This window comes from Tetrao urogallus (assembly GCF_951394365.1).
Source record: "Tetrao urogallus genome assembly, chromosome: 1".
Lineage (NCBI taxonomy): Eukaryota > Metazoa > Chordata > Aves > Galliformes > Phasianidae > Tetrao > Tetrao urogallus.
This window is the reverse complement of record NC_136813.1, coordinates 105,314,080-105,337,550: the sequence shown is the minus strand read 5'-3', so window position 1 is coordinate 105,337,550 and position 23,471 is coordinate 105,314,080.

Genomic DNA, 23,471 nt, shown 5'->3' with positions numbered 1-23,471 from the left:
TTTCTTCATTGTATTCTCTGTTTTCACTTCTTGCAGGTTTGTGCAACAGCACATTGCTGTGGAGATGGAAGAGCCACAGGCTGATGAGCAGCGCTTCCTGTCTCAGAGGAATGGTTTGTTAGCTTGTGAGATGAGTCTGCAGTTTGCACAAGTGCCGCATGGGGAACAATTCTGACACTGCCAAGTCTTATTTTTAGTCCATAGCAGACAGCTGAGACTGCTCAATAATTATCTAAGCTGATTTCTTACCCACTTGATTCAAAAGGAAATGGCAGCTGAAAATTCAGAGCCTGCAGCTCTCCAGATTTCATTGTAAGGGTCCCAGGAATGGAATCAGTTTGGGGTTTGCCATCGCTGGTACTTACTCCATGCAGACTGCCCATAGCTGGCCAAGCATAGTGACACCTGTGTGGCCAAATCCATCTCCATGGGCAGAAGTGCCAGAGAGGGACTTGCAGTTACTACATTTCTGTGGAAATTAGTTGGGCTCCTTTTGCCTGTGAAACATCTTTCAGTGATCCTAGAGCAGCTGTGACAATCTAATAGCAAACAAAGGACTTCAGAATTCAATTGTACGAAAGAGGCTTTGAGGAGAATGATAAATGACCAGATTGGACAGGGTCCTGGGCAGCTTGGTCTAGCATTAAATGGGAAGGTTGGTGGCCCTGCATGTGGCAGGGGAGTTGGAAATTCATGATCCTTGAGGTCCCTTCCAACCCTGGCCATTCTGTGAAATTAAGCCACTGTTTTTAAGTACCTAATATAAGCCTTGTCCATAATGCTTTATATTTTATCTATTTATTATTGTCCATGATACTTTCCTCAAGCCTTCTTGCACCTGTTCCTGTTGGAAAACAACTAGTATTTGCTTGTCTGTTGTTTGTATTCTCAATAATTTATTTGTCAAGTGCCCCTGAAGTATTGGCATAAAGAAATCAGTATGTCGATTTTTTTGGTTCCCCTTTAGCCTTCCATGTCCTTGTGCTTAGCTCGGTAGCTCAGGGGATAACTTGTGTTTGGGTGAAAAAACTCTACCTTGGCTTAGAATACCTTTGATAAAAAGGGATTTCTGTATTTATGTCTCCAAAATTATGTTTGGATTCTCTGTATCTCAAACTAGCAAGCAGTGGTTTACCAATTTTCTTAGATTATGAATTTGGAAGATAGTAGATTTTTTAAATAGATTATGTAGATTCAGTTTCCTCTGTTCCAGCACTTCTAACTGCTGGATTGGTCTCACATGTTTTCTGCTTGACAAAGCAGTAGGAGACTAAAGGGTGATACACTGCACTACAGTATCATATATGTGTTTTTAAGAGGGATGGGACACTGGTATTGATTGGTACAGTGCCTAGAGTAAAAATATTGAACTAAAAAAATATTTTTCAATGTCTTTGTGTACTATGAAAAAACATATGTGGTATGGCACTTAGAGATTTAGAAAGGTAGAAAGTAGCAATTAATAACAGAAACTGAGAACTTTTAAATGGGCTTTGTCAGGTAACTCAAAGGGTTTTTATCATCATGAATCCAGCCAAATAGATTTCTCCGAAGTATTTCTTCAGTGCTAGTATGATGGTGACAAATCATACGGCACAGAAGAGAACTTCCTTAATTTATCACTCTGTGTATTTGCCTCACATTTTGAAATTTGTAAATACTGGACAATGCCACAAGCTATATTTGAGAGACATCCTGGTGTATGAGTGTATAGGGAAGGTCATTATTCTATAAAAAGAAGGGCAACATTTCTGCAGGAGGCTTTCTTATGGGAAAATCCTCTATTTTGCTGGTTTCTGGCTGAAAAATAATCCTGTGATTTTAATCATTTTTAGGACATTTTGACACTTCCTGTTCTACTGATAAGACAGGGCTCAATTTTTCTATGCATTTAACTGTGTGTTAAAGTTCTGTTGAAGCCAACTGAGGTTTATGTTCAGAAATGAGGTTGTGTTGCAGTGCCTGCCAGAGTCATCAGGAATTGACAATTCCCACTTGTTAGCATTTTAGGATGAGAATTTTCTATTTTATTCATAAGGACAGCAGGATCCAGTCTGCTGCCTTGATATTGGTAATGCCTGTTTTTTCACTGTATAGAAGCGGGATACTAAATTCTCAGGCTTGAGCACAGAGAGCAGCACCAATATTTGACTCACATGGTATTTTCCATCTAAAAATCTCAAAGCACTTTCAGTGCAGGCTCATGTCCTACTATCTTCCTACAAAAAAAGAAGATAAGCAGGGAGGAGGTGAAATGGCTTTCACACAGACATCCAGAAACCTGTGGCAAAGGAAGAACATGGGAAGTGAGTTGATGCCTGTCCTTAACCAAACAACGAAGAGTTTGTTTGCACTTGCTGGGAGCACTTATGGCTAATTTGGGCATTCTGTATGTGAGGTCTTATTCAGCCCAGTGAAGCATTCTTGTGTAGTGTGAACAGTAATTTACATGTTTTTGGCAACCTGGAAAAAATATTGACTCTCCCACTCTGTCACTACAGTGTACTGTTGACAAGATTAGTTTGGGAAAGTTTAGTTTCATCTTCACAGATGCCTGTTGCAACTTTTTTGAAACTCAGATGGAGAGATCAGCTTAGACCAGGACAGGGAAGAGGACTAGAATTAAAACTAACTTGGAAAATTGGGGCGGTGTTAATCAGACTCAGATTGCTTCATTCAGCCAGAGATCTGCAGAATCAAGTCATCGAAAAGCAGGCTGCCCTAGAATAGGGCAGAAATAGAAACTAGGAAGAAGGATAGAGTACTTTTATTAGGGGCAATTCTGGACTTTGCAAGACTGTAGAAGAAAGAATGCTTTACTCCTTCACTTTGCATTTTACTGTCCACCACTTGATAAATACTTTTGTCTACTGCTTTACTTGAATCCTATCACTTTTGACCACTCTGCTTAACAGCCATCAGGTTTGAAAATTGGTAATGCTCTGGATTCTAGAGCTGTGTTATTACCTGATCTATTCTGGGGGGTTGGTTGTTTTTGTTTTTTTTGTTCTTTTTTTAATTGACTGGAGGTTGGTAAAGTGCTAATCCTTAGGCTGTGTTCGAACTGAGTTTGAAAACATGGCTAGTAAAGGCTTCAGCCCAAGTGAAAAGAGAAGCCAGAACTATAAATTTTGAAAATCAATTTCAATAGAACTATTTTTAAGTAATTTCTTCTATTACCTCGTTAATAGCTGTATCTTACCCTCTTCTCTTTCGTGAATACCATTTCAGTGAAGTAAAAGATTAAAATTGTGAGCAATAAAAGAAAAATATGAGGTTATGAAAAGAATTTCATTTTTCTAGTTCTCTTTACCAGGTGACATTGTGAGAATTCACATTGTGCTCCTCGGGCACCGAGGTTGCTTGTTGACATCCCATTGCTGGGCTGGCTAGATTGATGGGAGTATAAAAGTAACCTGGAAGATGAAATTTAAAATAAAGTACTGGACTACTTTTCCCTTTCTCCAGAGTCTCTAAATCTCACAGGGGTTTTTCAGAGGTTTCTTAAGTTCTGTGTTGAAGCAAAGGGAGAAAAGAAAATAATTTTTGTAAAGTAAAAGTTTTCATTTGTCATTTTGATTCCAGAGGGTAACATGTCAAATGTTGTAAGCTCACCATAGTGGCTTTGATTTTTGCCAGAGATCCAACAAAACTGTGCCATTTTAAAAATCAAACTTGTTAGAAATATCTGTGCAAAGCAAATGTCAAATATGTATGCTGGAGTATTCATGATCCATATTTCTGGTCTCATAAACAAGAATTTGAGCCAACAGTCCATAAGTATCAGCCTGATAGAGAGCAAAACCACTGTTGTTTACTTATCCAAATAATGTGAACTAATCAATACACCTCAACAAGTGAATACTTGAGGAAAGAATTCATGCTTTGTTTAAAAAGTTGAAAGAATTAATTGATCAATTTCTGATAATGAAAACATTATAGGAAATTGTAGTTTGATTATGGAGCAGGAAGAGAAGCAAAATGTACTGGTTGCCATTCTCTTCATGAATTAGTGCCTCTTGCTATGCATCCTGTTGTGAGAGGTCTAACTGACATAGTGCGTAACACAGTTATCACTGTTATGCACAGCTCTTATATAATACCCATCTACTGTAAGAGAGGCCTTTAGAGGGGATGAATCAATAGTCAGTGGTTAAAATTCCTTGAGTAATTAATCAAATCCTTTTCTTCTAGTATTAAAAATGTGCCATTTTCCAAACAGATTTCTGAAAAGCTCCAAATTTCTGTGAATTTTATTTGTATATGGTAATAATCCTTTCTCTCTTGTCCTTTCAGTGTCCTTCTCCCTTCTTTTCCTTCCTCCCTTGTGCTTACTTTTCTAATCTTTGTTAATCATATAATAGAAACAAATCCATATAAACATCATAGCTATTTGAAGTGTTTTATCAAGACTATCCAGCAAAGCAGACACGGTTGAACCTCATGGCACCTTCCATTTTTATAGGGCCTCTTTGCTTCCTTTGGCTCCCAAAAGAAGGTGGAAGTATATATGAAGTGCTGAGTGTATCTCAGGTTTTGTAGCTATTCAGTACTGCTCACGGAAAAGATCTACCAAATTTCTAACAATTTCCTACTGTGTTTTAATATTTCTCTAGAAGAAATAATTGAAGATGTCAATTTAGTCATGCACTTTAACACCTTGGCAAAATTGTCTTGATAGCTCCACGTTTGATTTTGCATGGGTTTTCATTTTGTTTTTGTTTTTAATTTTTGTTTGTTTATGCTGCATGTTGGTTTTTAAAGATGAACTAATGTAATCCATTTTTTAGTTCACAGAAAAAATTGCATATCATATTTTTTTGTACGGCAAGGGGTTCAGAAACAATTTCTTCCATTGGCACTACGTAATCATGTGGCAAAAGGCTTACCTCTTTGCAGTAATTGTCACAAACCCTGTTCTCATTCACTGATATGTAGCATTCCTGATAGAAACTCAATTTCCCTGGTTCCTAGACAGGAACTTTTTATCACTTTTTAAGGTGGAAGCTGTCGCAGGAGAAGAATGAATGGGAAAAAAAAACAAGCAGGTTGCTTTATATATAGCACTATGAATTAAGTCCTTCAAAGCTCATAAATCAACATTAGCAGTCAATGGTTTTTAAATGGGAGTTTGATTTTAGTTCTTATCTTGATTAAAGAAATTCATGGTAACGTTTTTTGGTTTTCCTCAGCAACAGCAGAGCTGGAGAATCCCCAGCAGGAGCTGGCACCAGGGACAATTCTGTAAGCTCTGTCCTGGTGGGAGCCTCTTTTGTGGCCAGAAATCTGTGGCTGTAGGTCTGTGAGCTAACCTGAGTTCTGCATTTCAAATTAGAGCATTGGAAACCCTATAAATAAAACAGACCATCTTTACAGACGCAGGCATTTTCTGTCCTCAGCCTGCAACCCAGACACAGCTTCCACTGTTGTTTTTTGTTATTTTTTTCCCTAGCAGCTTTTTAGAGGAAAGGGAAGGTGATGCCGTGAATGTATCTGCATGTCCCTTTTTACAGTACAGTTGAGACTATATCCAGATCCCTGGAATGTACACAGTTACAACATCTCTGAAAGTTTCTTTCATATGGTTAATTTCAACAGTAAATGGGTAAAGCGATCACGTTACTGTTCCAGGATTTATTGGATAGGCAAAAAAACACTGCATCTTTGTCTTTCACAGATGACTTCATAGACAGCAGAATTCAGTACTGCTACCCCTCTTTCTTTCTGAATTCTGCATGTCCTCAAAGGATGTGGATCTTACAGTAACACATAAAACACAGCTTATGCAGAAATAGAATTCCTCTATAATTTGTACAACATGAAATTTTAGTAGTTTACATTGTAAAAATAATGTGATTTTATTTCTACTGTTTTTGCATATTCTTATTTCCTTTACCATATAAAAATGTATTATTTTTTTTCTATAAACTTCCCTTTATAACTTTAATGACATTCATTTCCTTCAATTGTATTTAAGTATGCTGTTTGTTTCACTGATATAAATGACTAAGAGGATTTCAAAAAAGAAAATTAGCTGCAGATGCTAATTCTGTTTTCAATTTTGTAGTAATTTTTCAAAACCTGCCAGAAACTGAAATTTGGGAGGAGCCTGATGTGAGACCACCATTACAAAACTCAGTGGAACTGGGCTGTTCCTGAGAAGAAAATGTCCACACTTGCATTTTGAAGTGAATCATATATTACCATCTTAAAGGCAAGGTAATTCTTCTCCTCTCATTTCAACTAGTAGTACGTGGATAGAAAATTTATTGATCAATTTCATACTCAGGAAACACTCAACAGTATCACTAACATAACTGCATACCATGTAAGGTCAGGACTTTATCCTGTTTCATGCCTGCCTTGCCTTTGGAGTGACGTACAAATTTTGTCTGAAGTGCTGAACCACATTTGCTGGCAGTAGCTGGACAGGCTCTGTGTACTTCATTGTGTACAGAAAGTGCTAGTTGGTTGTTAGGTAAGCACATGAAGTTTGGATGGACATGTTCAGCCTCTTCTGGGTAAGTTACATAGAAATTTCTTGGATGTCACATTCTGATTTGATTCGTTCATTTTAAATGCTAACGTTGATAACATCTTTTTAATTGTAAACAAGAAAGAAGAAAAATCACTAGTGGCATTCTACCTTTTTTGTGCCAACTGAATGATGCCAGAGTGCACAGAATGACAGCAGAAAACTGACCATAGCTTCTAAAACCAAAGAAAAGTAGTCTTGTATTTCAAAGGAATTCAAGTTGGTTACACTTTCTCTTATTAAAAAAACAAAAATCAATGTATATGCATATATATAAGGCAAGAAATGAACCAACCAAAAACCTGTAAACTTTGCTCTAGTGAATGAGTTCTTTGGCAGTGTGTGGTAAAACTAATGATACCTCTCTGATTCCTTTAACCTGTTGTCAGTGTATATGGTTGCCAGATGAATGACATATAATATGAATTTTTATAAACGTACATAAAATGTAGTCTTGTATAAAGAAATATTTCCTTGTAACTACTTCCCATAAGAATATGTTTAACACACACTATTTTTTAATGCCAAATACTTAAGTTAAAATGCTTACCACCAATTAGCGTTTTCAGTCAGAACACATCTGTATCCTATAACTCTACAGAATAGGGTGCTGTCCCGTGTTAAAAGGGATTTACTCCCTGTAGCTTTCCCAAGACAGAGTTGGAGTTGGAAAAAGATCTTTAAAACAAGACATGAAAATGCAAAAAATACTGTACTTCATTGTTTATTTACAGTGAAGTTATATACAGGAGATTAAGGAAAACCCTCCTGCAGTAGGCTAATTTGAAAACACAGAAGCATTATAATACTTAGAATAGCATTAGAAGCATTAGAATAGTTTGCTATTTCCCTCTGCAGATGTTCACTGAGAAATAAAATAATTTCAGGTCAGATTGCCACTGCCTCCAGACTTCGTGTCCCTGTAGTACCCCTTCCCTGTGGGAAAAATATAATGATATGAAATTGCCTCACTTGTGTTCTCAGAGGGCACCAGCTGTGTTCACTTAGACGCAAGTCAATGGCTAGTAGTTGCAACTGGGCATTTCTCTCTCATTCTTGGTCTTCCTGTTCATGTTCAGATGTCTGGTTTGGCCTGGGATAAAGAAATGAGGGGCCTGAAACACCAGGGTGGCTTTGATAGGCAGCTCTTTCAGTCGTGTTAGTATACTTGGGTAGAGCAGAAAGAGCACCTAAGTGCCCAGATTGAGGTCAAATGGCACCTCAAGTCTATAGTCAGGAGCAAGCTCTACTGAGAATATATGTGCTATTTTAGTCTTTGTAGTCATATGTCAATAATTAATTTCTTTACAGAAAGAGTGGTGAGGTGCTGGAACAGGCTGCCCAGAGAGGTTGTGGATGCCCCATTCCTGGAGGTGTTCAAGGCCAGGTTGGATGGGGCCCTGGGCAGCCTGGTCTAGTATTAAATGGGGAGGTTGGTGGCCCTGCATGTGGCAGTGGAGCTTGATGATCCTTGAGGTCCCTTCCAACCCTGGCCATCCTGAGATTCTGTGTGATTCTGTGTTCATGCATCACAAACCTGTATACCCATATGAATGTAGTTTACTTGGGTCTCTGGAGACTACTAACTTATGGGAATCTTTAGTATGGAAAACCTGCATGTATGGCATGAATGCTTCTGAATGACTTCCCTACACTGGAGAAAAAAAAAAAAAAAAAAAAAAAAAGCCCAAACTTGCTGCTTCCTATTCTTTTAAATGTAGATGTCAATTGTGTGTCACATCAGTTACCCAGTCATAATGAGCTTCTTTCAGATGAGACATAGAAGTCCTGACAGCTTGGTGATTTTTATGTGCATAAATACAAACATACATAGACACAGATCAACCTTCATTTGTACTAATTAGATAAGCAGTCTAGTACCACTGCGTCAGGTTATCAAAAGAGGACTGAAGTGCAACATGCCCCGTAAAGCTTGAGTTTTTCAACTTGCATGTGCCTTGCTCTGCGTCAGGTGAGTGAGTAGACATTCCCTAAAACAAAGTGCTCTTGACTCTTAATTAGAAAAGATTCTAAAAGAAGCTATCCAGAGTATAAAATATTCATGCAAAGGGATTTAAAATATCATCCACTTCATATTATTTTAGTAGTAAATTAAAGCTAGTCACATATAACAAAATTATAAAGTTAGATTAGCAGAGAAGGAATCGGCACTATTTCAGCATGCTGAAGCTACAAAATAGTTCTCTCTGGCCCCATTAACAGGTTCAAGAATTGTAACAGGGCTCTCTAGATTTCTATTAAAATAGTATATACAGTATGATTACAATACATTATATCTTTATATAATATTTATTCATTTCCCCCTAGTCTTTTGAACTTTGTAATCCTTTGGTCAATTATTTTCAGAGAAGGAAATTGAAATTTCTTTCATGGCAACTTTGACAAATGTACAGCATATGTATTGTAGAGCATTCTCGTGGGAGAACTTCAGAAAGAAAATTAGTTCCGTCAATATGCCATGAGATCATTAGCCTAGGCCTTTCTGAATCTTTTGGCATGGCAAACATACAAAGGACTCTTTCATCTTCGTTGCCTGCTTAGAAACACTGTCTAAGATCAGTATTATTATCCCTCTTAACTACCTCTCCCATCACTCACCCTTCCTCTCCGAGCATGGATTTAATAGAAAAGGTACAGTTTCCACACCAAAAGATAAGTAATAGAATCTATATGTGTGTGTGTGTAGAAATATACATATGTGTATATATATCACTATAGGAATAAGGAAGGAGTACTAGACCCTATGGATCTCACACATTATGGCTATATTTTTCTTTAGGGTATCTTTTCCTGTCTTGACTCTTAAAACCCAAAAATTCAGAGAGACCATGCAGCCCAGCTTTCACCATCTGTGCTGTCCAAACAGTCATTGGCCATGCAAACACACATCCTGAAGAAGGGTTCAAGAACCATTAAGTTGTACTTAATGATTGTATGATTCTATGATACGCACACACACACACACAGTTTAGAGGAAGAATTACAATCTCACCAGGCAATAGATGTCTTCCATTTAGCAGCAGGCCGAAGATGATGATAAAATCATTAATTCTGTCAATATAAATGCTAAATAGAAATGGGAAATTGGATTCTGTCTTGTGTCACATTTTCTCTAGTAGGAAATTATAGTGGAGAAATTGAATCTGATGAACCTTCTGCTTTTATGGCCCCTCATCAAAGGTACAGCATATAGCCTACAATAAATAGCATGACACCTCTTAATTAAACAATGTCATTGTTTAGCCCAGAATACGTGTGTTTTTTGCTTGGCCAACTTGCAAGCTACAAGCTCCCATAGGGATCGTAAAATAAAGAATAAAATAAAAAGGCCATAAAGTTAACCAAAATCAAATTAACAAGCCTGCACTAATTATCTCTGGTATTATAGCATTGCAAAGGTTGCTATAGGTTGACAGATAATGTTAGTGAGCTCATTAGTAAAGTACTGAATGTTTTAATATTTGAAAAGAGAACATTTATGGCTTTTTGTCTATATATTGTATGCTTTGTACAATTTTCTAAATTAGCATCTTAGGTTTGTAAGCTGAATTCATAAAGGCACCATTTCTGGTAGAAAATGACTACATCATAGCTGAGAAAGCCAATTTTAGACATACGTGTACTGTTTGAATATCACACTAGATGATTGCAGGGGCTTGCAGAAAGAGTACTGAGGAGAAGGAGAGGGAGAGAGCGTGTGTGTAGTAAATGAGTCTGATATGATAGTGGGGGATCAGTCACAAGAAGAATATTCAGAATTTTCCTTGTATACCTGTGATTTAAATGTACTGCTTCCCTGAACACGTAGAATACTTGCTAGTCATTGACATAATTCAACTTTGACTAAAGACTGTACAAAAATATTTTTAACTTTTCTATGCTCTTTTCACTTACTTTAATGGATTTGTCCTCCAATAGGAGAGAAAATACCAGCCTCTCCACCTCACAGAAGGCCAAGGTATTAATAAAGATATCTTAACGCAGTCAATGGCATGGTTGCTAAAAAAAAACATGCTAAAAACCAAGCTGTTGTGTCCCTGTTCATTGCAGGGCAATTGGACTAGATGACCTTTAATGGTCCCTTCCAATTTAAATGATTCTATGAGAGAATGATTCTGTGATTCTGTGATACAGGAGAGACATGGACCTGTTGGAACTTGTCCAAAGGAGGGACACAAAAGTGATCCAAGAGAAGGTAGGTAGGTAGGTAGTCTGCCCAAGAGGGCAGACTTTCAGTATCTAAAGGGAGGGAGTTCAGGGTGGGTGGAAAAGGGGGCTATAAGAAAGAAGGGGACAGACTCTTACAGATTCTTTAAAAGGGTCTGTTGTGATTGGACAAGGGGAAATGGTTTCAAACTAAAAAGAGGGGATATTTAGATTGGATATAAGGAAGAAGGTGGATTTTTTTGGTTTGTTTTTTAGGATGAGAATGGTGATGGGACAACGGAACAGATTTCCTTGAGGTGTGTGAATACCTCATCCCTGGGGATATTCAAGGTAGGGGATCTGAGCTGTACGTGTCCCTGTTCATTGCAGGGCAATTGGACTAGATGACCTTTAATGGTCCCTTCCAATTTAAATGATTCTGTAAGAGAATGATTCTGTGATTCTATAAGCTAAAAAATTTTATCTAAAAATTTTCTGATAAACTGAATTATTTTGCTCATGCACTCATTTATGATTTCCTTAAAGCTCAATCAAAAACTGTTCGAGAAAAAGAAATGCTCTTCTTTTTGTCCTGAGATAGTTGGCAGTCACAATACTTTGTTTTCTTTACACCTAAGTGCTGTGTTTTGGAATGAACAACTCTGTAAAGTGAGTTATTCTTTTCATTATTACTAATGAAATTACTAATTTCTTACTTGGAGGCAAGTAAGAAAAGGAAAACTCAGTGCAGAGAGAGGGCACTTTGCAGCACCTCGCTGCTGGGTTACAGAAGGAAAAGCAAAAATCTCTCTGTAGTTGCCCAGAGAACCCAGCTGCCACCTTCTGCAGAATCCCCACCAAAAGGCAGCAAGCTGCCCCTGACTCCCGAGTTATCCCCATTGTCTTCTGTTTGTCTCTGAGTGTCCAGTCTTTCAGGTTCTGTGACACGGCCACATACATCCAGCGCTCTTCAGTGTGGCTTTACCTCTTTTTCTGCATTGCTAAAATCCTACCAGCTCTTCCTAGCGTGAGCTTCTAGGAAGACCCAGTGAGCTGGAGGTAACAGAGAGCTGGACTGTACCAGGGGCAAGGAAGGAAACACCCTAGGGACATGCGGATGTTTGTGACCTGTTAATGACATCCGGGGAAGGAATAATCACTGCCAGTAGAGCCAGGCATGATTCTTCTCTTCTTCAGTGGAAGAAATAGGCAAGATAGGAGGGATTTTGTATTCCTTTCCCCCTCATTTCAAGCACTCCATTCTGAGTACTCTAGACTATCTTCCCATTCTGCTGCTGTTGAACGAAATTTGGTATTTTACTTAACTTTGAACAGATATGTATGCTCTTATTTCATGTCCGAGTTACCTTCCAGCTCTTCATAAGAAAGATAGCCAAATTAGTACTCAAGAATTGGCTTCGCAAGAATAAGATCTGGATTAAAAATCATGCTAAAAGCAGTTGTTTCTTGTAACTCCTAAGTAACACTAAAAGATCTTGTTGAACTCCCGGATGCACAGAGGCATTTTAAATGATGCATGTTTCTTTTACTAGCTAACCTTTCCCGATCTTTCAAGTCATGTTATCTTTAGGAATCAATAAACTCCCAGTAAAAGAAACTAAAAAAACACGGAATTCTCTGAAAGACCTTTCTGTGACTATGAGTGCAAATGATGGAAAACTCTCAACTCAAATTACTGTTTGAAATATCATTATTCATAAGGGCAAACAACCCTTTTGCTATGGCCATTAGCCTGAATATGAACAGCATTAAAAAGTGCCACAGCTGAAATATGAAACCCATTGAAGATGAAGTGTATACTATGGCTGTGTTCATATGCAGCATTCTTGACTGCAGTGTAGATATCAGGCTGGAATACAGAGCAAGTCCGATTACTATCAAAAAGACAGAACTGATAACTGACCAAGTGTCACAGATATATTTTACTGTGCTTTCGTAACTGAGGGATTGTTCCAAAACTCAATGTGTTGCATGGAATATAAATGTGACTAACATTTTGAATTGAAGGGTTTTTTTTTTTTTTTTTTTTTACTGAGTGTAGCATAATGAAATTTGTGTAAAAAGACAAAATTGTTATCACATGGAAAATTTAGATATGAAGGTAAGCATTTGGTGAGAAAAGAAAAAGCAATGAGGGAGAATCATAGAATCATAGAATAGTTAGAGTTGAAAGGGACCCTTAAAAATATCTTGTTCCAAACCCCCTATTAAAGGCAGGGGCACCTCCCATGAGACCAAATTTCTCAAAACTACAACCAGCTTTATTCTGAATGTTTCCAGGGAGGGGACATCCACAACCTGGCTGGGCAACTTGTTTCAATGTTTCACCACCCTCACAGTAAAGAATTTCTTCCTAACATCTAGTCTAAATCTTTTGTCTTCAAGTTTATAGCCATTTCCCCTCATGCTGTCACTACTTTCCCTTATAAAAAGTCCCTCCCCTGTAGGAGGGGAGCTTTCCTGTAGGCCCTCTTCAGCTTCTGTAAGTCGTCTATAAGGTCTCCTTGGAGCCTTCTCTTCCCTAGGCTGAAGAGTCCCAGCTCTCTCAACCTGTCCTCATAGGAGAGGTGCTCCAGCTCTCTGATCTTCCTTGTAGTCCTCCTCTGGACCCACTCCAACAGCTCCATGTCCTTCTTGTTTTGGGAGACCCAGAACTAGATGCAATAATCCAGCTGGGGTTTCATGAGAACAGAGCTGAGGGTCAGAACCACCTCGCTGGACCTGCTAGTCATGCTTCTCTTGATGCAACTCAAGATACAATTGGCCTCCTGGGCTCCAAGCACCCATTGCCAACTCATGTTGAGTCTTTCATCAACTGACTTTTTTTTCAAAGTGTGTGGCAAATTCTGCAGCTCTCAAAACCCTTGCTTCAAGTTTGGTATTTCTGCAGGACATGTAAAATCAAAGCTATCATGAAGACGGATGACTAGGAGACATAGTAGGAAAACTTCATAGATTTCCAATTTCCTTCAGAGATTCTGGGCCAATGAGAGGATTGTCCCAGCTGCCAGCCCACCATAGTTCTCTTTAAGATCTTCACAAGCATTGCAGGCACAGCCTTAACTGGCAGCCTGACATCAGTTCACAGCTTTTATTGGTTCTAAATTTGCATTTATACTTGCATCAGTGAATTCTGTGGTAACCTTTAGATATAATTATTTTCACTCATATTGGTATTTTTTCCAACCTGTTCTACAAGGTAATTCCAGCAGTTTCCCAACCTACCACATTCTGGGTGTCTTCAACCAAAAATGAGTCCAAAAATTACATACATCAGCAAAAAAGCTTGGGGATACCTATACCTCATCATATTGACTTCTATATCAGTTTAAGCCTGTCAGCTTCAGTACTCCTGCTTGTCTGTACTATGAACTTAGAAATAGGCTTTTAACTACATAGCTGCTGTTGCACTTTGGGAGCCTGTAGTTTTCCTTCTTGGGGCTGGGACTGGACTCCAAGCATTAAGGAATCCTTTGGGAAACCTTTCGGGTGTTTGACCTAAGAGTGTCATTGGGAATGAAGAGAGATTTGCATGACTGTTTTGTGCCTTTATGTTTATGAAGGATTAACAATCTTCATTACACATGCTAAAATTCTCTGATGGAATATACTTTTCTTAACTCCCTATGCAACATGCTTGAAGACATATAGCTTTTCTGAAATCCTGAAGGAAAGATGTAGAGCAAGACCACAAGAGAAATGACTTGTAACCTTTGGGTGGAGTGCAGGAAGGTAGAAGTAAACCTTTTGAACTTCTCATCAGATTTAGCTAAGAATCTTCAGACACTATTTTCTTTTCATTTACCTACTAACCTCCAAGTTGAGAATGCTAGTTTGTACTTTCTTGTTCAATTTCACTGAGCTGAATATTTCAGAGGGCCTCTGTGCTTTCAGATACCTATTTAAGAGTCAGTGATTGTGGCAAATTATTGGATTTAAAAGTTCAGAATACGTTGGACAACAAGATTCTAGATTTTAGCTCTTAAATAGCATAATATAACTCCAGTAAAAGGGTCAGGACACAGGACAGATACCCTGTGTTGGTAAGCTGCTCTGCATAAGAAGTTGATCTGACTCTTGTGACTTTGGTCATAATTTCTGTATTAATTTTCAGTTTTCAACTGGTTTAAACTAAATCCATGGAAGTCTAATGTTTTGCTAATCTGTGTAATAAATACACAGATTAATGCAGAATAGAGAGACAATATGTCTCTCTGAAGCTGATTTTTTTTTGCATTTCAGCTGAGTGGAAGACTGTGTGCAGACTGACGATATTTTCCTTTTCTTTTTTTTCTTTTTTTTTTTCTTTTTTTTTTAAATATTCCCACTAGTAACATCATTGTGTTTGCACTATTCTTTTTTTTCCTTTCTGAAATATCCAGAATTATTTTGCTGCTTGTAGAAATTTAAATGAAAAATACTGCTTGTGAAATCATCCATATTATAAATGTAAAGCAGGTCTGAAAATTTGCTAGCAGAGTGGCTAGTATGAGTGTCATGTTGTGTGGGAGGCATGTTGCCCACTTGCTTTCTTTTTGTCTGTCAAAAATACCTTAGCAGTCTGCTCAATGATGCCAAACATAAAGCGCAAAGAAATTCAGGCCCACTTGGAGACCACCTCTAGACTGAGAAGAAACATATGCTCCAGAAGCAGCATTCTTTTTCATTTGTTCAGCCTGGCATAATCCTCACATTCCCAGACTGACTCTTGTCAGGATTTAAAAATGTATACGGGGGCAGCTGGAGTAGTTTCCGTTCCACTTTATTTAAGCTCTACCTCTTAGCCTGCCGCAGACTTGGCAAACAAATGCCAACCTTCTTCAACTCCAATAGAAATGACTGAACCAAAACACTGATATTGATTTTAGGATGATTTAGTACCCCTGTGTTGGGACGAGGTCTATGAATTCTTTTATTCATGTCTCTACAGTAACAATTTAAATTGGCAAGGATACACAGTTCTTCAGACTTCATCTCCAATTCATATTAATAGAATAGCCCTTCTTTTCACTAGCTCTATAGCTGTAAATGAATGATTCAGTATGGGCCATGTGCTTTGTTGATGGCATCAGGCCATTCGATCCTGTATTAATGGCATACTTTTTTTTCTCTACACGTGAGACTTTCTTTACTTGTTTGCTTTGAAGCATTTAACGTACCTTGGCCTCAAGTTTCTTTATCGGTAGTGTAATCGTATTTCAGGGGAACAATTTACACAGATCTATGGCAACAGACCTGTAATTGCCCATAGGAATAGGGACTGGCAACAACCAGACAGACAGACAGATCCTGAGACTGTGCAAGAGAACTGCTAGTTCAAATCAGACTTTATACAGATTATCTGTACTTAATGTTTCAGATTTCTTTTTTACTGCGCTGGAAGTTTATGTGTGCAAAGAAGGCAGGACAGGGATGCACTCATTAGAATATTAATGTATGTGTGGCAGCATTTCAGTTTAACTAAAGAGAATGCTGCAAGACAATTACCAACATAAATATCCACATAGTAGCAACATTCAGAAATGATATTGCTATCTACAATTGTATTGGACTTAATGGAACAGATTTGTTTATGTGAGGAAATGTAGCCTCAGGTTCTTGTCAGGTTGGAATGCAGGCAACAAGACAAATGTAAAGCCAAATTTCATTTCCATTTAATTGTATTTGTGTTTGTGGACTCTAAGTACATTAAAGAGCACATGAATACAGTTGTAAATCCATCAGCTAGTGAACCCAGAACTAAATAATATTAAGCAGACTGAAAAATATGATAACAGAATTGAACACTGAAACAGATTTTGAGAATGCTGTGATTTCTATAATAAGATTCACCTACCATAGATGCCTAGAGCATGTGTAGATTTAACTTTACTGGTAGAGACAAATACTCCAATATGTGTGGAGTCAAAGGGTTATCCTTCTTAGAGAACTCTTGTATCCTACATCTTCTGACCTAACTGCAAACCTTAAGGTAGTAAACACATTTTCTCACTTCTTGGTTTCTGTAAAAAAGAAATACCTAATTTAGGTTGTTTTTCTTTATTCCCATTTTCCCCTACTTTCTAATATTCAAGACTGAGAAGAACTTGGTCTTTTATATGTTCAGAAATTAATTCCTTCAGTCAGTGCTTCTTGTTTTGGGAAATGGAGGTACTAATTAGGACTATTTTGAATTTATACTGTTGAAAGCCTGACTCTTTTTTATTTCTGTGGTCAGCCTTGGTGTTATAGTTCTACATATATGCCATGCTGTCTGTTCAAAAAGAGTTCAAAACAAAATAAGAATAAAAACATGCAGATGATGACCTTGTCTTCAGATAGACAGCCTAAATACATCTGGTTTCTAGCATTAACCTTTGGAATTTATACGTCAGCAAGAAAAACTCAATTTGAGGAACTGAAGGTCATGTGCACAAACAGATTGGAGTTTAGGACATAGAGAATCAACACAGAGCCTTTCAGTTTCTAAGAATGAATTAGATTCTCTGTGTCAAATTTCTATATCATTTCTGATAATAATGAATCCCCACAAAACATAATGTAAACAAAAGCAATGAGAGTTAAAAAAAAAAAAAAATTCAAATTGTAATCATTCTTTATATATCAGGGATAATGTTGAAAAGGAAAAAAAAATCATTCAACCAATAATTCCTTACACTTTTTCACTATCTGTTCCTTGAATTCTTCACATGGTATCTCTTGAATTGCCATTTAAAAAAATTACAACTTTTGGCTTTACAGCTACTGAATAAAATGGCCAGCCAGCACCAGTCAGTGGAAGAGTATCTTTTTTAGAAAATAAAAAGAATACATATTTTTGTCTTCCCTCAATTAAAAGACTGAGATCTTACTCAGCCATGGTTGAAGATTTGTGATGATGAAAGCGAAATACAAAGGCTTCTCCAAAGCAGGGCTTCTTGTTTTGTTACGTTGGCCCAGAACATTGGAGGTTGGTGGTATGGCAGTAGAGGTTGAAACTTCCTGAACTTCCAGCCAATATTCTGTTGCATGTTGTTGCCGTGTGACAGATGGCAGCAGAGAGGCAGTTTGATAGAATGGCATCTGACATGGAAGAACGTATGAAGCAAAGCTGTCTTAAGGAACATAACGTGTGTAGAGTTTTGTGTTTGTCTGTAGAATATGACTACATCAGCAGTAACGCTAAAAACAGAGCAAGCAAAGGTTATGCTCATTGATTTTCAGGTGTTCATAGTGTTATGAACTATTGCAAGAGGAACACACCTAAACGTTTACCAGACATGGCAGAGAGGAAAATGACATTCACAATTAAGCTGGAAAAGGTGCTTGCTCGTGCTGTGTGTTTGGTGGATATCATCTAGAAACTGATCAGTCCTGTTGATGAACAGTGGTCCATGTTCAGTGACTGCTACAACAAGGGAGGGAGGGCATAACTTTCATCCTGTCTCTGCTAAATGATTGTATCCCTGTGGAAAAAAAAGCTAACAGCCACACTACTATCTGGTGTAACGGTGAGCTTTCCATATGCTTCCTCTCTGCAAGACCCACTCCAGCTAAATTTCAGTTTAAGAAAGACTATTGTATTTCTTTGAATACTGAATCTTTAAAAACACTTTAATAATAGCAAAAAGTAATATGGCATGCTACCAGCAAAAATATATTAATCAATTTAAGAATAATAAAAAGTCATTCAGCTGATGGAGAGTACCGGTTTGGAAAATTGAAAGGGTATATATTCTCCAGCTCCACTTTCATTCTGAATGCTAGCAGTGAGTCATGTTAATATCTGACTACTCCAGAGAAGTTACTGTGCTGGCTAATAAAAGCAATTACTGGGTACAGTCCTTCTAATCACAAAAAAAGTCTTGAGGCCAGTTTGTACTATAACAAGTATAACTCAACAGGATTGGATTTTTGGGGGTTGTTAGTTAAAAAGAAAAAATAAGTGAAAACCTATTAGTTTAGGTAGAAACAGAAATTATTTGAGATGACAAGGGAAAGAGAGAACTTTATGACATAAACAAAAGACATCATTCTATTTTCAGTTTAGACAAAAATTTTCCATTTCTCCAAAATAAATCTGCTTTTTTGTTCTGTTTTTCCTATTAAGATCAGTTTCCAAATGGGAAAGCACACTTCAAGATGTTTTTAATATGCTTCCCCTCCTCAAAGTAAAAGGAAATATTTTAGCATATTTAAGAATTTCCCACCCATATTTTTTAACTGATGTTACTTGCTGAATCCACCTTGAGTTTCCTGAAAGTTTTGGCTAGGGCACAGTTCAATTTTCCACTGACCTCTCCAGTCTTTTCAAAAATGTGCCCAACTTTGATCAGGTTTTCCCTCATGAGAAATAGATATGTCCATCTGACAACAGCTAATACAGAAAATGAGAGGTGTGTTACTGCAAGAAGTGGCATGAAATTCTTAGGCAATTAGGATGTTTAGGAGGGAAAAGGGTGTTGAGCTCAGGCTTGGCCTCTAGTTTTATGTCCCTATGATTTATGAAATTATTTGGAAATGAAATCTTGACAGAGTGTATAACAGGTATTAATATCTTCTATGATATATATGGTGGAGAGAGCTTATGTAATCACCAATATTGAACCATTCACATGGATAATGCAGAGAGAGTCTTGAAGTCTGCTTCCCTGTCCTAGAGCCCTGTGGGCTTTAAACATCTTTGAATCAAGATTTTCCAGAGTGACTTGCAAAATGAAGTCCAATCTGTGATGCTTACAGAGATTTAACATCTTTCTTCAGATAATCTGCTTCACCTCGTGTTTTACTTCTTGAATTCAGCTGTCAAAATTGCATTAATTTTTTTGCAATTAAAAAATATGATTAAACATTTAATATAATAAAAATCATCAGCATATTAGAAAACCATGGAGAAGTGAGAAGAAAAACTGGATAACTGTCATGATTATCATGCTTGTTATTATCAACACTGTTTCACAACACTATGTTGATTTCAAATGGTGATTTAATATAAAGATATGTGGGTTTTAATACATTACTTGTGAAGATTCTTTCTTGTAAAGCAAGAATAAGATTATTTCATTTAGGCCCAAAGGGTGCTTTTTGTAAACAGGCTCCTCATTGAGGACTGTAGTTTTAACAGTGAAGAACCATGATAAGATAATTGTGCCTGAAAATCCTGCTATGAGATAACATCTTGAATAATGAATTGTTTATGCAGGCAGAAGGAGGCAATTGCATCTGAAGGGGTATTGATCTTTCAGTTGTGTTAAGGATGCAGTGCTCTTAATTGGGCAATTTGTTTTTTTGTTTTGTCTTGGTTTCACTGTTTTATATTTTAGCAAGAAAGGTTACCATTTATTGAAGTTCTTACAGCAGTAATGAGATTGTCATTTAACCTAATTCTGTTTGTTCTACTGGTAGAAATGTTTTAATACTGCCATATTGATTTTGTTTAAAATAAAATGCTGCTTGTAACATCTCTGGCAGCTGCAAGAGTAGAAGCTCATTTTCAGCATGAAAAAAAAAATACCTACAACTTGCTATTTTTCAGATACAAAGCAGGAGAACAAAAACATGAGAGGGATGAGAGTTTTTCTTTATTTTAAGAGTGAATTATACTGGAGGAAAGAGTATAGTTGAAATGGTGGGAGGGAAGAGGGGAGGTGTGTTTGATATTTGGGTGTTTCATGACTTTTCTTTCTGTAAGTTTCCTTACTATAGATGAAGCCCAGTGGGAGGATAGCAAACTCCAGGACTCTAGACTCTAAAAACTCAGCAAAGGTGATAGCTGACTGACTATTCTTTGATGACAACTGCCTCTGTAGACTCCTTGGCAAGTTCCTCCCTGGAAGCCTTCCACCAGAGACTGGGAGTGCTCTCCGTTGAACAGCCAGATAGCTCTCATGCTTTGTGAACTGTGAAAGCTGAACTTTATTCAGAGTATCTAAGAACGGAGTTCATGTCTTGGAAATCTATTTCAAAAGCTCTGTCTCTTCTAACCATTAGATACACTTTGATTAAATCAAGCCAACTTTATTTGCCTGATGAAATAACTTGGTCTCTGACATATAAGATAATGTTAATGAATATTGAACTGTTATTAAAATAATATCCAGGAAGAGAATCCTCTGTATGATCTAGTTAAGCTTAATATTGTTTGACATTAGAGAAGAATGTGTTACAGATAAAGGATGTCACCTGAGGTGCATATAAAAGGGAAGGAAATGGGAAACTTTCAAGAAAATAAGTCACTGACAGAACAGACTCCCTGAAAGTTTGCTGCAATGCAATGTGCTGAGAGAGAGCTGGGAAAGAGTTGAGTTTGTCATATTATCTAAGTGGAGTATGTGCTTTCTACTGTCAGAACCTCTCTTTTGCAGAGCCTTACTATTTCCTCAAGCATGGATACATATTCTTCTCTGACAGCCATTGTGAAAATGATGATATAGTCCAGGCAGTACTTGAATTTCTATACAAAGTTATCCCAGACTGAATTATTCATACAGTACATATGAGCTGGAGCCCTGTTGGCTTTCTCTGCTCCAGTTGCAGCTGTTTGTCCTAGAGAAAGGACAATATTGTCCGAGTCCAAGTTTTTGTTTTTTGTTTTTTTTTTCCAAAATGAAAGAAGAGAAATATGTCTCTCATCTTGTCTAAGTAAATGTCTTCTGGAGGGTGAAGTGATGAGAAGAAGAAAGGTCATTATAGACATATCTTGTGCCTAAAGTAAAGGTTGGGATAGAATTTTGCCCTTGATTGATAAAAGGAAATTAAATATAGTTAAGAAATTATATTAGAATTTAACTGGGCTTTGACCAAGTTCATAGGAGCTGGTATTTGAAAATATGATAGTGGTAAAGTTTCTGTACCCTCTAAACACTAGGCTGTGAAATAGCTAATCCTGTCCAGTTATCATGTGTGTGTTGACATCTGTAAAACTTTGTCATATCTGACCAATTCCTGTTGGAGCCAACTCATTCTTGGTTTTGGCCAGGACTCAAAAATACCAGAAATCTCTCCTGTCCCTTCTACTTCCTGAGAAGCTGGGATACCTGTGCTTGAGGCCAGCTCTGGTGTTGGCATTTGCCTTCCTCCAGCCATATATAATGCTGTGGCAGAAACTTGCCTTACTGACTTGATATCCTGGCTTAATACAAACATTGTGAGCAATTCTGACCAACCCACCCTGAGTGCTCTCACAAAAGGTGCCCAGCTCACCTCACTGGGGTGCTAGGATGGGCTTCAGCTGGCAAGGGCTCCCTTCCCAGATGAAGCAGCTGGCTCTTACTGTGCCCTGATGTTTTAACTGTAGGTTAAGTAGTTTGATGGACTACTATAATATGTTCCTATTTTGGGAAGTTGAATTCTTTTAATAACCTGGTCAAGGCGAGGGCTTGAAACATAGTCTTTCTCTGTAGAGAATTTCATTCTTTGTGTGTGTTCATGCATACATGCATTAGTCTGTACTACAAAGAAGAGAAATAATATACAGTGCTAGATAACTACGAGAAGTACTCCAGTCTTCATTAAAGAGTTGGGCAGGATGAGAAAGTTAATATGGCTAACACAGTAACAAGAAGGTGGGAAATAAAGACAGCAGGCAAAAGGGTTAGTAACTATTCATGTGATCTGAATCAAGCTGTCTATAGTAATCCATGGACTGAAACAATGACAGAAACTTTTTTTAATGAAAGCTAGGGAAAGCTTCAAGTGCTTTTGACAAAAGAAAGGACAAAAATTGGGATCAGCAGTATAAAAAAGGAAAAAAGAGAAGAACTCAAGTAACAACCAACTTCCAAATCCTGGAAAAATTAAAAGGATAGTTTTAGAAATCAGGAAGACAAAAAGGAGAAATATATAACAATACACAGTGGTATATTTTTCTTGACTGATGATAACAAATCAATTTCTTGCTGTAACATGAGAAAAAGAGTTGACATTTAATGAAATTTTTGAAATTGTGTCTCATCTTATAGAAAAGGTAAGGGAGATACAGCCTAGCTGGTTCTCTCATAAAAGCAAATGTGAGAAAGTGTCCTTGGTCCCCTTTTTCATTCCTGAACTGATAGACCTATGCCAGTTGAACAATCACATCATCCAATACACCTTTACTTTTTCCAGGGACAGAAGAAATCATCTGTCTTTTTATATCAGCAATTAGGATTACTGGGTGTCATTTTTCCCTTCAGTGTTCAAGAATCAATTACTTGAACACTATAAGCTGGTTGAAGCTGAAATTGTGGTCGTCAGAAGAAATGGCCACATTTTTCCTTTTGCCACCTTTCTCTCTTTTTTTCCTCCTTTTTCTCCATCCTATCAATTAAAAAGGTTTGATTTAACCTGGATCAGTTCCCTGATTAAGCCAGCTGCATGGCTATAGAAATACTTGTGCCAGCATGACAGTAAAGGGTGGTAAACAGGTAAAGATAAAACTTTGCCTTGTGTTACAGCTAATGTGAAACTGAGTTTAGCATAACATGTTTGCTGCCTGGCATGTCAGCTAAACAATTAAATGACACTGCACTATAAGTGACTTCCTTACTGTCATCTATTTCTCTTCCCCTCTCCCTGTATCAGATGCAATTAGTTTAAGCTTCCCATGCCTGATACATTTTTTCCATTCTGTGTTTAATCACAATATCCTGTTTCTGCAGGTGCACATTCTTCTTTGCAACCATGGTTGTGTTCATGCTGGGGAATATTTTCTAAAAGCATGTGAATGCGCTCACTGTAACTTTTCTGTACACAGTGACAAAAAAGAATACACTAAAAAGAATCATAAACA